Genomic DNA, 12,660 nt, shown 5'->3' on the forward strand with positions numbered 1-12,660 from the left:
TTATTGTTCATTATATGAAGATTTAAGGGTTAACATTTTTTTGTAAAATATCTTAAATTTCTGATGATTATAAAAACTGAGATTTTATTTGTCGAGTTTAGTAACACGAGATCTTTGCTTTCACCACCGAAACAGCAACACGTTCTCATCGCAACTCGTCACATACCGCCGCTTTGTCTTCACTTTATTTTCAGCATCAAAACCACTGTAGTTCCCCTTGGCGTCACATTAGGATTAGGCAACAAAACCACTATAGTTAGGTTTAGGAAAGAAATACATGGTTGGGCTTAAAACTAATACCTTCGTCAGTGAAAATGACACTGAACGTTGTAAACACGGGACACGAACGAACGGCTGATTGTTACGTGACGCACGGGACACAAACAGCGGTCTCCTGGATGAAAGCCTTGTATTTGTCGCACCCATCCACCTCCCCTCCCGCCCGCCAGGTGTGTCTCTTTTGCTCTTTAAACTACGTCACCACACTCCGAGCGCACGTTCTCAGAGCGTTAATGGAACGCCCGGTGCATTTCATAGTGGTGCTAAGGGGTGCCTTGTGCGGCGGTACCGAACGCCAATGGCCGTGACAAATCCTCGGTATTTGACGCCCTGGGAATGAGAATGGGCTGGAAACAGTGTCTTATAAATCCACGTGGGCTACTTGTATGTGTATGACACAATAAATTATATAACTAACAAACTTGTTTCTTGTTGTGTTTGTTCATCTGGATTTTATTGTGTGGGTAAAATCTACAACATAATTGCAGACGCTGAGAAATTATATCAAACGGGGCCTTGGGCTGCATGAACAAGCACACATTTCCTTGTCCAATTAAGAGGTATCAATAACACTAGTGGCTCCTCAAAGCCACTTGAAGTGTGTTTGTGTATTGCACCTTCCGCATCCTCATCATATCACCCTGTGACCCAGCCAGTGATCAACAGTTAAGTCTTGCTTTCCTCCATCATGCAGACACTTGTCAGAAGGATTATTCCCCTCTCCACCTCCATCACCAGCTCCTATTGTCTAAGCCTCTAGCCGTACCCCCACCCCGTGCCTATGACATGCAAATCCATCCCCTTCATTTCACTTTGGAGAGATGGTGAGTGGAGTGGTGAAGTGTCCTGCCCTCTGCCACCTTCCCCCCTCCACCTCCGTCTCCTGCTCTTATGGGGCGCGCTCCTCAGAGTGGATGGACCGGGTTTGAGTTTAATTAATGAAATGTATGATAATGTGATTTCTTTAATAGAATGACATAGTCTAATGGTGTTGTGTGATTATGATTAATATAGTACTTTGGTGGCAGCCAAAGGCTAAATGAGGACCTTCTCTCTCCAGTTCCAGTCCTGGACACGTTTCAGCTCTGCCTTGGACCTCTGAACAGCGCTTGTGTCTGTCTCTTCGCTCACATAACGAGTGTTCAATTCACTGAACACTGTGTGCTTTACTTTGCCCTGGTAATTTTTAAGGGAATAGACATTTAGGGAAATACGCTTATTTGCTTTCTTGCTGAGAGTTAAATGAGAAGATCAATACCACCATGTCTGTAAGATAAATATGAAGCTGCAGCCAGTAGCTGATTAGCTTAGCTTAGCATAAACAGTAGAAACAGCTCCCCTTGTGTCCAAAGGCTACGGAATCTACCTAGCAACAAGCACAGTTTTGGGCCACTTGGGTGCAGCAGAAATTTACATATTATCGCCTTTTAAAGGTACACTGTGTAGGATTTGGTGGCATCTAGTGGTGTGGTTGCAGATTGCAACCAACTGAGTACCCCTCAACTCACTCCTCCCTTTCCAAGACTGCGGTAACGTGAGCCACCAAGTGCAAAACCGTGGTAATGATGTTTGCCTCGCTCAAAGGTCATCTCTTCCATAATAACACAACTTTAGGAGTGACGGAGGTCAGACGGCGGCTGGCGGTACCACAGTTTAGCACTCGGCGGCTCACGTTACTGCAATTTCACAAGCGTGTCGGAGAACTACGGTGGCCTTCGGGTGACGTAAAAACGAGAAATGCTCTCGCTAGAGCCAGTGTTTGGTTTTGTCCGTTCTGAGCTACTGTAGAAACATGGCGTAGCAACATGACTGACTCCGTGAAGAGGACCTGCTCCCTAAATAGATATAAAGGACTCATTCTAAGTTGACAAAAACATAACAATTCTTAGTTTCAAGTGATTATACACTAATGATAGATCCCTGAAATGTTACACGCTGTTCCTTTAAAAATTGATAAAGCCAACATGTTAGCAAACAGTTACTTATGAGCAGTTATGGAGCAACATTAGCATTCATTTGGAGTTGTGTTTTGGTCACCTGGCGAATGTAAATCCAATATTCACTCCCCTTTTGTGTGTTGGGTGGCACCAATTCTTGAGGGAAATATCTCGCTTTTTAGCTGCTAAATGATACGATGTTCACCTCCTAGTCTTTAACTTTGTCTGTCATTTGGTGCTAAGAAGGTAGCAGGTGGGTACAGTTGGTTTTTAGTGTTTAGACAGTTGCCTAGCTGTTCCCCCCCTCTTTCCAGTCTTTATGCTAAGCTAAGCTAATCAGCTGCTGGCTGTAGCTTCGTATTTACTGTAGGCCTAAAGACATGTAGCCTACTGTCTTCATTTTCTTATCTAAACCTCAGCAAAAAGCAAACAAGCATATTTCCCAGAATATCAATCTATTCCTTTAAATTATGAACATATACTGTAGCTCCTTTACCTTAATACAATTTGACAATATTTATTCTCTTTATGCAATTACAATGACTAAATCCACCTCCAGAAGCTTCTCCTATTTCATTATTGCTTTGTGAACTATGTCGACCTCATATAAACATGCAGAAGATTAATGTCTTAAACCGATCCCTCGTGGTTCTTTATATCTTATATCTGTAATGATCCCACGGGTCAAAGGTCGCTATTTTCTCTTTCAGATGTAGACTGGTGAAGTGGCAGTCAGGCGCGAATCATATTATCCTTGAAGAGATTAATGTGGCTGACTGAATGAAGAGGGTAATGATGTGGACAAAGGCCACTTATTTTCCCTTTATAATGGGAGTGATTTCTGTGAGGTGTTTTCTTCATTTTCCAAATACGCGGCCTAATTTTACCATATGGCAAGAAAACTTGTCATTAGGCCCTGCTCTGTGTGGAAGCATGAAACGTCAAAACCCATAAAAATTCTAGTTTTGAGCTTCAGAAGTGAGCATCTTTGGCAGTCAGTGGAGGGTGATGAATCAAGGTGGATGCTTCTCCTTCAGAAACAAAGCTTTCCATCACATCCACCTGTCTGAAGGTTGCTTGAAGGACAGAAGTGAAAACCATCGTCTGGAGAAACAGGAGGTTTGAGGGAAGTGCTTCTCCGCAACCGTTTGTCACTCTGATATCTGGTAAATGTGATAATTAATACTGTAATTTAACTAAACCCACTCTGCGAGGTCTGTAATTAAAACTGATGTACCTACTTAGCACACCAAGCATCACAGGTGGGCCCAAATTAATCTGCAAATAGAGCTAAATTGCCTGTGCTTAGCGTTTTCGTCAACGTCACTCACTTTGGGGGGAAATATCTGTAATTAATTCTGATATAACAAAGTCATAAATTTGAGGTTAAATGCAGCCTTGACAACAGACGCGGTGACAGCAAGAGACCTCATCTAGGAGTCCCAGATGGGATCCAAGACTCTGCTGCGTTCTCCCAAGAACTTGGCTGAGACTTCCTCCGACAACAGTTTGCTGCTATAAAGACAAGAGGAGATATTCAGAGATCATCTTTTCTTGCATACAGTCTTTTTCAATTTTGGGTAAATCAAAATGAACTGGAGTGAAAGCCGACTTCCAGGCTGCAGAACGGAAAATTAAGTGATTAGTTCTGGATGGGAGCCAAATGAATGAATGCATTTTTGATTTTGACTTGCAAGGAAATGAAGCTGCAGCCGCACAACGATTTACCAGCTTGAGTTTTTGGTCTTCCCTATCATTTACAACAGTTTACTATATGTTTTCTACATTCAGTATTGCTCTTTTAGTAACTCCAAGTTAAATGAGCTGCTGCTGCTCATACAGTTTGGTAAATATTCGCTTTTTCTTTCAAGAAAAATCTGTCAGCAGGGATCTTATTCCCAGATGTGGAGCATTTAAATCATTCAAAGTATATTTAATTCTCACTAGAATTGATTAAGTTGTTTTATTTTGCACATTCAATTCCCTTGAGATCATTCAGCTCACAATATAAGCAGACAAAACCTTTCTTTCAAATCATCAACAACCACAAAGACACTAAATTAGCATATGGATAACATAAAATAGAGGTGTATTGTATTAAAGAGTCAAAAAAATTAAAGGCGCCTACTATGAATGCACAATATTGTTCATTGTTCTCTCCTGGGTTTTTGTTTTGGTTGGTGCACGCAGCACAAGCTGGCACGCCGCTATTGTTGAGCAAAAATAGTAGATTAAACTGAACGACAGTCAAATCAAAGAAATAATCACGTGTTTATGAATATTTAATATGGTCATGGCAAATAAGGCAAGTAATTAGGAGTTTCCATAAATTAGCAAATTGTTATTTTATGTTAATGAGCGATCTTCAGCTCTCTCTCTCATGAATAATTTATATATCGACAAAAAAAAAGTTTAGCAGGCGAAGGAATGAGTGAAGTCGTGTTGATCAGACACGTGCACGTGTGCAGAGAGAGACACAAACACACAGCTTTCCCTCTATTGTTTTGTTCAATTTGTCACTTGATATTTATCAGGCTGCATGGAGATGGCAGGTTTTTATCAGATGAATGTACAATGCAGCCGGGTGTGGAGTTGTTTTGGAAGGAGAGGTGATACTGGCATCGCGAGCAGACACAAACGCCTGTCCACTTTATTCCCAAAGCCCTCCAAAAAGGTGCAGAACAAAGAGATCTTGCAAGGGAGAAAAATGTGAGGGAAGTGGGGAGATATAAGCTGTCAAAATGTAAGGAACTAACAGGAGAGAGGAGTTGGAGGAAATATACAGAGCTGGGAGGGGTTGATGGGAAGGCGGAGGAGAGGAGTGGGTGGGGGGGGAGGGCAGGAAGGGCAGCGAGTCAGAAAACAAGAGCAAAACAAATCTGTGATCTGGAACTGGGAGAGCAGCCACTCAGGAGGGATTAATGAGAAGTAGGAGGCTGTGAAATTATGTGGCCTTTGAGTGGGGAGAATGGCCCTAGCAGAGCATGGCCCTGAAATGAGGTGAGACAAACTTCACCTGATCCACAATTAACGGCATCATGCGGATGGGTGACACGGGGTCACGGCAGGGGGAGGGTGGGAAGGAAGAGGGGGAGAATAAAGAATCACAATTCACTTTGTGGCAAATTATCACCTCCTCCTCCTGCAAAAAGGGCAGAAAAGCAAGACTCAATGAGGTGGAGGAGAGGATTTTACACACCTGTCTTTTTAAAAAAAGACAGCGACAGGGAAGCTTGTTAGAAAGATTTATGCTTGATAAGGACAGACAGTAGCAGGGGATGGAGACAATTAACTGTACGGGGGAACAAAACATAAATAAAGAGTGAGAGACAGAGGAGGAAAATGGGGTAGAGTTGATTGCACAGGGGGTGAGGAGCAATAACAGGAGCACAAATGATTAAGTGGTGTTAGGGACTAAGAACACTTGTTTGCAAGGACAATCTTTGTGTGCTTTTGTTGTCTGCCGGCCGCCTTTATCTTTGTGTAATTCTCCGTCTGATGAAATGTGTTTAAAGAGATGAATTGGGATCGGAGGAGCCGTCCTGACATGATTATGAGGGATTCATCTGCAGCCATCTGCCACCGTTATGAAAGGGGGGGGTGGGAGGGGAGAGAGAGAGAGAGATGGAGGGAGGAAGGGAGGGAGGGAAGTGCAGACCTTCTGTTCAGCAGCCCTGCCACACAAACCCACCATTACACAGGCCTCTGGCCTACAGTTTAACATAAAGGCTCGCTTTGCCCCCCCAGTATGTGAAGGTGCAATTAAAGAAGCAGAAGTGGGTCATAAAACTTGTGCACTTCTTATTGTTTTACACGTGCCAAAAAGCTTATTAAAGCATCATCTTAATGCTTTGATGCTATATGCAGAGACCAGAGCATGTTCAAGTGCCATAATATGCAACTTAATCATCTTTTTTTTAGACTATTTTCCAGGTATTATATTGCCACTTGGAAACGGGCACCTCCAGACTACATCATATTCACACACCAGTTGGAGGAGAGGGCACAGCAGATGGGTCCGTTGCTCATCACAACGTCCACTTGTTCTAAAGGGGAAAGCGGGGGCCTCAGACAGCATGTCTTAAGTTGTGTAATAGGCTTTTAGTGTCACAAAATGAAAGTCACACGTTAATTTTTTTTCAGTTTTTTTTCTCAGGTTGTTTGTTTTTTCCTGGAAGATTTGTTCACACAGCTTCAACATCACTGTGGATAAAAATGGGAGTTTAAAGTAAATTGTATACCGTAGAGGGGAAAAAAATGCATCAGTTTTGTTGATATTGAACAGTATTGATGAGTATTATCTCACTCTCTATAATCTGTCAGCTGTTCCCATGGCAGCTGGCATGCATTTCCCAGTTATAAAGTGTTATTTAGTTGAATTTTTACTGACATCTGTCTTCTTTTTATGATCACTTTTCCTGTTTTTTTCCCCTCCACGTGTAAAAAAAAAAAAAATCCTCCTGTGTTTTAACAAAGCACCTATTTCACTCTCAGCCCACTATACTGAGCAAAGCCATCACTTCATATTACAGGTCAACGATACGGTGCTTAATTATGTGCCGGCTGCTTGGGGCTCCTAATAACCTGTCATTGAGGGGAATTTGAATGTCACACCATATTGTTGGGCCCTAATGGCAGCGGGCAGATCCACTGATGAGCCGTTTTGGGACAATTACAGCAGATATTCAGATCACAGGTGAAGCTGCACCCGCACACAGCACGCGCTGACAGGCTTGCGCGCACGCACACACACCTGTTGTATATGGTGACCTCGTGCAGCAGCAGCAGCAGCATCAGCATCAACTCTCCTGACTGCTGCTGGAACAGTTTAACTGTGGCCCTGATCGCTTTTATTATCCGCCTAATCCAGATATCAGCGGTTTCATCAAGCAGGAGGAAGATATGCATATCATGAATTATTTTGACACCGGGACCTTTTAATTTTCGCCGGCAATATTTCATCCCACCAATCAGTGCCTGGAGTGGCTGTCGGACGCGGCGGTGTCAAGAGGACGAGGCTCCCCAAGAAGGATCCAAATCATCCCGGGGACAATAATGAGCTATGGACACAATTATGAGCTGCTGCTGATGCTGCTGATGATGCTGCTGTCTGTGTGTGCATGCATCTCATCAGGGAGGCCTCCATCCATGCACACTGCTGCTGCTGCTGCTGCAGGAGCACACACAGATATAGCCTATATAATGTAATGCAGGTCATATGTACTATATATATATAGATAAATAAAAATATATAAATATAAATATATATAAATATAAATATATATAAATATCTATAAATATAAATATATAAATATATATATATATAAATATATATATAAATATTTATAGATATTTTTATATATAATATAAATATATTTATATATATATATTTATATATTTATATTTATCAATATATCAATATTTTTTTATATCTATATCTATATTTATATATATAAATATAAATATAAATATACAAATATAGATATATATCTATATTTATATATAGTGACGAACTATGACTGTGAAATACATGATACAATTTCCAGTTTATAGAGGTGTATAGGCTATAAAACAGCATCAAATAAAGTACTTGAGTAAAATGCAACTAAAAATTGTACTTGAGCACAACACTTCTCTAAATTAACTTAGTTAGGTTACTTACCACTACTGTTAGTCTGTAAAGTTACTACAGCAGGTGTCAAATAAATGTAGTAATATTTGCCTTTTGAAAAGTAGTGAAGTATAGTAGCAGTAAAATGCAAGTATCCTACTTCAAAACAGCCTAATTTAGTATTTATCTCTCCACTGGTATAAGGTTAAACACCTGAATGAAAAACTCTTGATTCAAAATGCATCATAAAATTAGACCATCTTATTTTTTTGAATATGAAAATATATATATGAAATATTGCCGTAGCATATATATGCAAAACACATATTTAGCATATATATGCTACTATACTTCACTACTTTTCAGAGGCAAATATTACTATTTATTTGACACCTGCTGTAGTAACTTTACAGACTAACAGTAGTCGTAAGTAGCCTAACTAAGTTCATTTAGTGAAGTACTGTGCTCAAGTACAATTTGCATTTTACTTGGGTACTTTATTTCGTGTTTTATAGCCTACACCTGTATAATATGGACATTTTATCATGTATTTCAACACCATATTTAGTTACTTTATAGATTCATATTTTACATACAGAACCTATAACATTCTTAAAAAATATTATTTTATTATTATATTTTTTATTATGTATTATATACTTTGCCACTTAAGGACTTTAAGATGCATAATTATTGTGTATTGTTGTCTGTGTGTCTGTGTGTGTGTGTGTTTGTGTGTGTGTGTGTGTGTGTGTGTGTTTTGTATTGCTGTGTATGGTGTGTGTTGTTTGATATGCCAGTGCCAAAGACAAATTTCCATTTTATGCAAATCAGATCATTTTTAATGCAGATCAACTTCAGGTGTTTCCCCTCATGCTGCTGGAGAGAGAAGTACTCAATTACTGGTTTTGAAGTACTTGAATTTTACTACTTTTCAGAGGCAAATATTACTGCATTTATTTGCCATTTATTATAGCCTAACTATCATTTAGTGAAGTGATTGTGAGTGCATTTTACTACAGTATTTTATTTGATGCTGTTTTATAGCCTATAAGATGGAAATTGTATTTCACAACCATATGTAGTTACTTGTGGATTCATATTTTACATAAAAAAACTATAATGTTCTTATATATGTTATTATTTTGTATTATTACTGCCACTTGGCCACTTAAGGACTTTAAGATGCATAATTGTCGTGTATGTGTGTGTGTGTTCTATATTGCTGTGTGTGTGTTGTCTTATATGCCAGTGCCAAAGACAAATTTCTATTTTATGCAAATCTAATGGACAATAACGTAATCTGAATCTGAATCACTGTTATAAAACAAGTAGTAAGCTATGTGGAGTTGTTTAAAATGACATTTCTTGTTGACTAGTTAGGCCTACAACATTTAAATGTTACATGTAAATGCATTATTCATAATAATCAAATATGACATCATATAACAGGCTACATGAATAGTTTTACTTATGATACTTAAAGTACATTTTCCTGATGCTTCTGTACTCTGAATTAAGAAAAAAAAAATTGAATGCAGGACTTTTACTTGTAATGTATTTTTACATGTTCTTTGCACATTATAAATCATCTGAATGTCTCTTCCATCACTGCAGATAAATATTGTACGTATAGCTACAAGACAAATCATCTTCCAATATGTGATCCATTGTTATAGATTTTACAACAGTAGTTAAAAAACTCATCTGCTACATTATGCGTACATGCATCAGTAACAGTTTTCCAGTATTATAATATATACTGATAGGAGCCATTCTGCATTATGAGGAGCACTACTGAGTGCATCTTTAATGCTGAACTTTTATTTGTAAAAATATTTACATTGTGGTGAATACTGCTTATAAGGCACCCTTCATAGAGGAATTATAGTAACTAATAGCTTTATTAATAGTTGATACATATTTTAGTAATGCTTTATATATCAGTTATAACAACTTTTGGGTTGCCAGGTTGGGAAAAAATCCTTCCTGATTAGATGGATTTGTGCAAAAAGGCTATAAACAACTGAAACAACTTATACACAACTTGATGATTGATACTTGAGACTTACTAGAAAGAGAGAAACCAATGAGCATCTATTACTGACCTATAAAAAAAAGTGGTAAACATGTATTAACCATTGATATAGACATTAGTTACAGCTCTTTTATAAATAGTACATTAGATAAAGTGGTAACAATACTTCAATTACCATGGAAACAAATACAAATGTTATAGGGTAAAAAAATATATATTTTCAGACTCAGCAGCAACCACATTACTTAACATGTGTGTTCTCTTACATATGAACTCATGAGGGTGCATTATATCCCAGAGCACCGGGGCGTCATGTCTGCCTGTGATATGTGGACTGTGTAACTTAATACTCTCTGTGTCTTTACTCCCTGTAGAGCGGGTATTACGTGAGCAAATTGGATGCTCAAACAGTCAGTCCGTGACCTTCCCTCATCCCGGATGTTGACCCCCGTATAAAGAGAGACATTACATCTCGTTACACAACAACACGGCTCCGGCGCTTCGCTCCAGATAAAGAAAAATGTCTCAATTAAATCTCCACCGGGGCCCCCCGCCAAAGAGTTATCGCCGCCCCGGTGGCGCTGATCGCTACACTCACACATCCTCAAAAGTTATTTGACATAAATTGCCGGAGTCACATCATTTCCTGCCACACTCTGAGCGGGATTTACGGCTGATCCCATTGACTGGGAGCTGAACCTCCAATAAAATTCCTCAAGAGCCCATGGGGCCGTGAGACGCACCTATCTACCCTCCATCAGGCCCCTCCTGCGCGCAGATTAACCATGCAAATACGCACAGGTGGGAGGATGATACCGACAACACATTTATGCACATATATGCAACTGGGCTGATATGAGGGGGGATGAAGACTGTGCACAAGACAGGCTGATTGTGTTTTATCTGATGAAACAGGGGAGAATGGCAAGGTGGTTTAGCCAGACAACTCAAGAAAGTGAAATTATCTGTGGCTTTAATTTGAAACTGAAAGGTGAGAGCCACTTTGATGAGCAAAAAAAGAGTCCTATTATAAAGGAGCCCTTGAGGAAAATCATTTAAAACTGAAAATTGCTTTAGTGCTCAGGCATTGTGGAGAAAAGGTGCACACTATATTAACTCCTAAAAACAACCTTATGGCTGCATTAGTCCACAGATATTACAGTGTGAGGTGAGCGAGGCGTGTTAATGGCTGCAGTGTGTTAATGGTGATCATCGAGCTCAAACCGACCACATGTAAAACGCAGTTTCAGCACGTCTCTCGGTGGCATTAGGAGTCTTAGGTCATCTAATTACAAACAAGTGTTTTCATGAGACGTTTTCAGATTATACACCAGACCCCTAACACTTTATCATTTTGTTTTCCTTGTCAGGCTTACTGTCTCTCTCTAGTGGTGGTAAGTGAGAAGTCTGATCTCGGAAGCCTCGCAGGCCTCTTCTACTGCAAATCACACACCCAGATACATAATAGGTCACTCTGAAAGGTTGGTATTTGAACACACCGTCTGTGGTACGGCGAGGGACACGAGGGTAATTCTGAAATGTAGACAATAGAGAATTGAACGCTAACTATAGCTCTATATGAGGCAAAATGTGAGATTAGAAACTAAATTTTTAAGCCCAACATGGATAAAATGTCCCTTAAGTCTAAGTCAGAAAAAATGGAAATTTGAGCATCTAAAATCCCTGACAACTGTGCCATCTCCATGTACTGATGAAAACCATGATATAATCAGGAAACGCTCCAGAACTGCTACTAAATGGACCTTGAGGTGAGATAATTGCTGCGTTCCAAATCACAGTCCTTTTTACTTTTAGTACGTACTGCAGCTGCCCTTACAGAGTATGTACTGTTGCAAACAGTATGCATAGAATTGGTACATACTACTTGGTCATAACATTGCGCCTTGAACTTTGAGCCTCTTACTCATATCATAGAGGATTGTGGGTGAGCAAACTGCAAAATGCGACCGGATGTAGTAACATCCTGGTATTTTTGGCATACTGCATTTGACATACAATGTATTGGGTCATACTAAATCTTGTTCTGGCATACTAAATAAACTTAAATGAATAACTTCCTTCATCCATCTGAATAAAGACAGTTTTGCTTGTGCTCTGACTTATTTTTAATGTCTAACGTGTCCAGTGTAAAGTTGAAGTTGACTTTTTGTGTTTTACTTTGCAGAACTTTGATGTAAAAGAGTTTTCTCAGAGGATTTTCCAGTATAAATGAAGGTTTAACTTAAAGAGGACCTATTAAGCTTTTGTGCTTTTCTCCTCTCCTTTAGTGTGTTATATAGTTTTTATGTGCATGTAAAAGGTCTGCAAAGTTACAAAGCCCAAGGGAAAACACTGCTCCTGAAACGCCTGAAACGCCTGAAACGCCTGAAACGCCTGGCTTGAAGTTCCTCCTTTTCTTCCATAACGTGGTGATGTCACCAAGTAACACATATGCATAATACCTGCCTAGGGGCTAGTTTGGCACGTCCTCAAACAAAGCTAGTTAGAGCGGAGCTGGAGCATAGTCCAAAGAGTTTGCGGGCCAGCCGACCAATCAGAGAAGACTGGGCTTTTCGAGGGGGAACTTCAAACATGTTTTGAAGTAGAAACCTAAAATACAAGTATGAACCTGAAAATAAGCATAATCGGTCCTCTTTAAAATGGCCTGAGCATGTTAAAAATGTCATAAAACAAGCTCTCTAGTCACCTTCCATTCAGATAATACAGCAGGGCAGTGAAGGCCTCCCCTCCAGCTTGGCACAGCGTTTCATTGGAGGCTCAGCAGCAGCAGCAAC

Source organism: Sebastes fasciatus, chromosome 21, assembly GCF_043250625.1.
Source record: "Sebastes fasciatus isolate fSebFas1 chromosome 21, fSebFas1.pri, whole genome shotgun sequence".
Lineage (NCBI taxonomy): Eukaryota > Metazoa > Chordata > Actinopteri > Perciformes > Sebastidae > Sebastes > Sebastes fasciatus.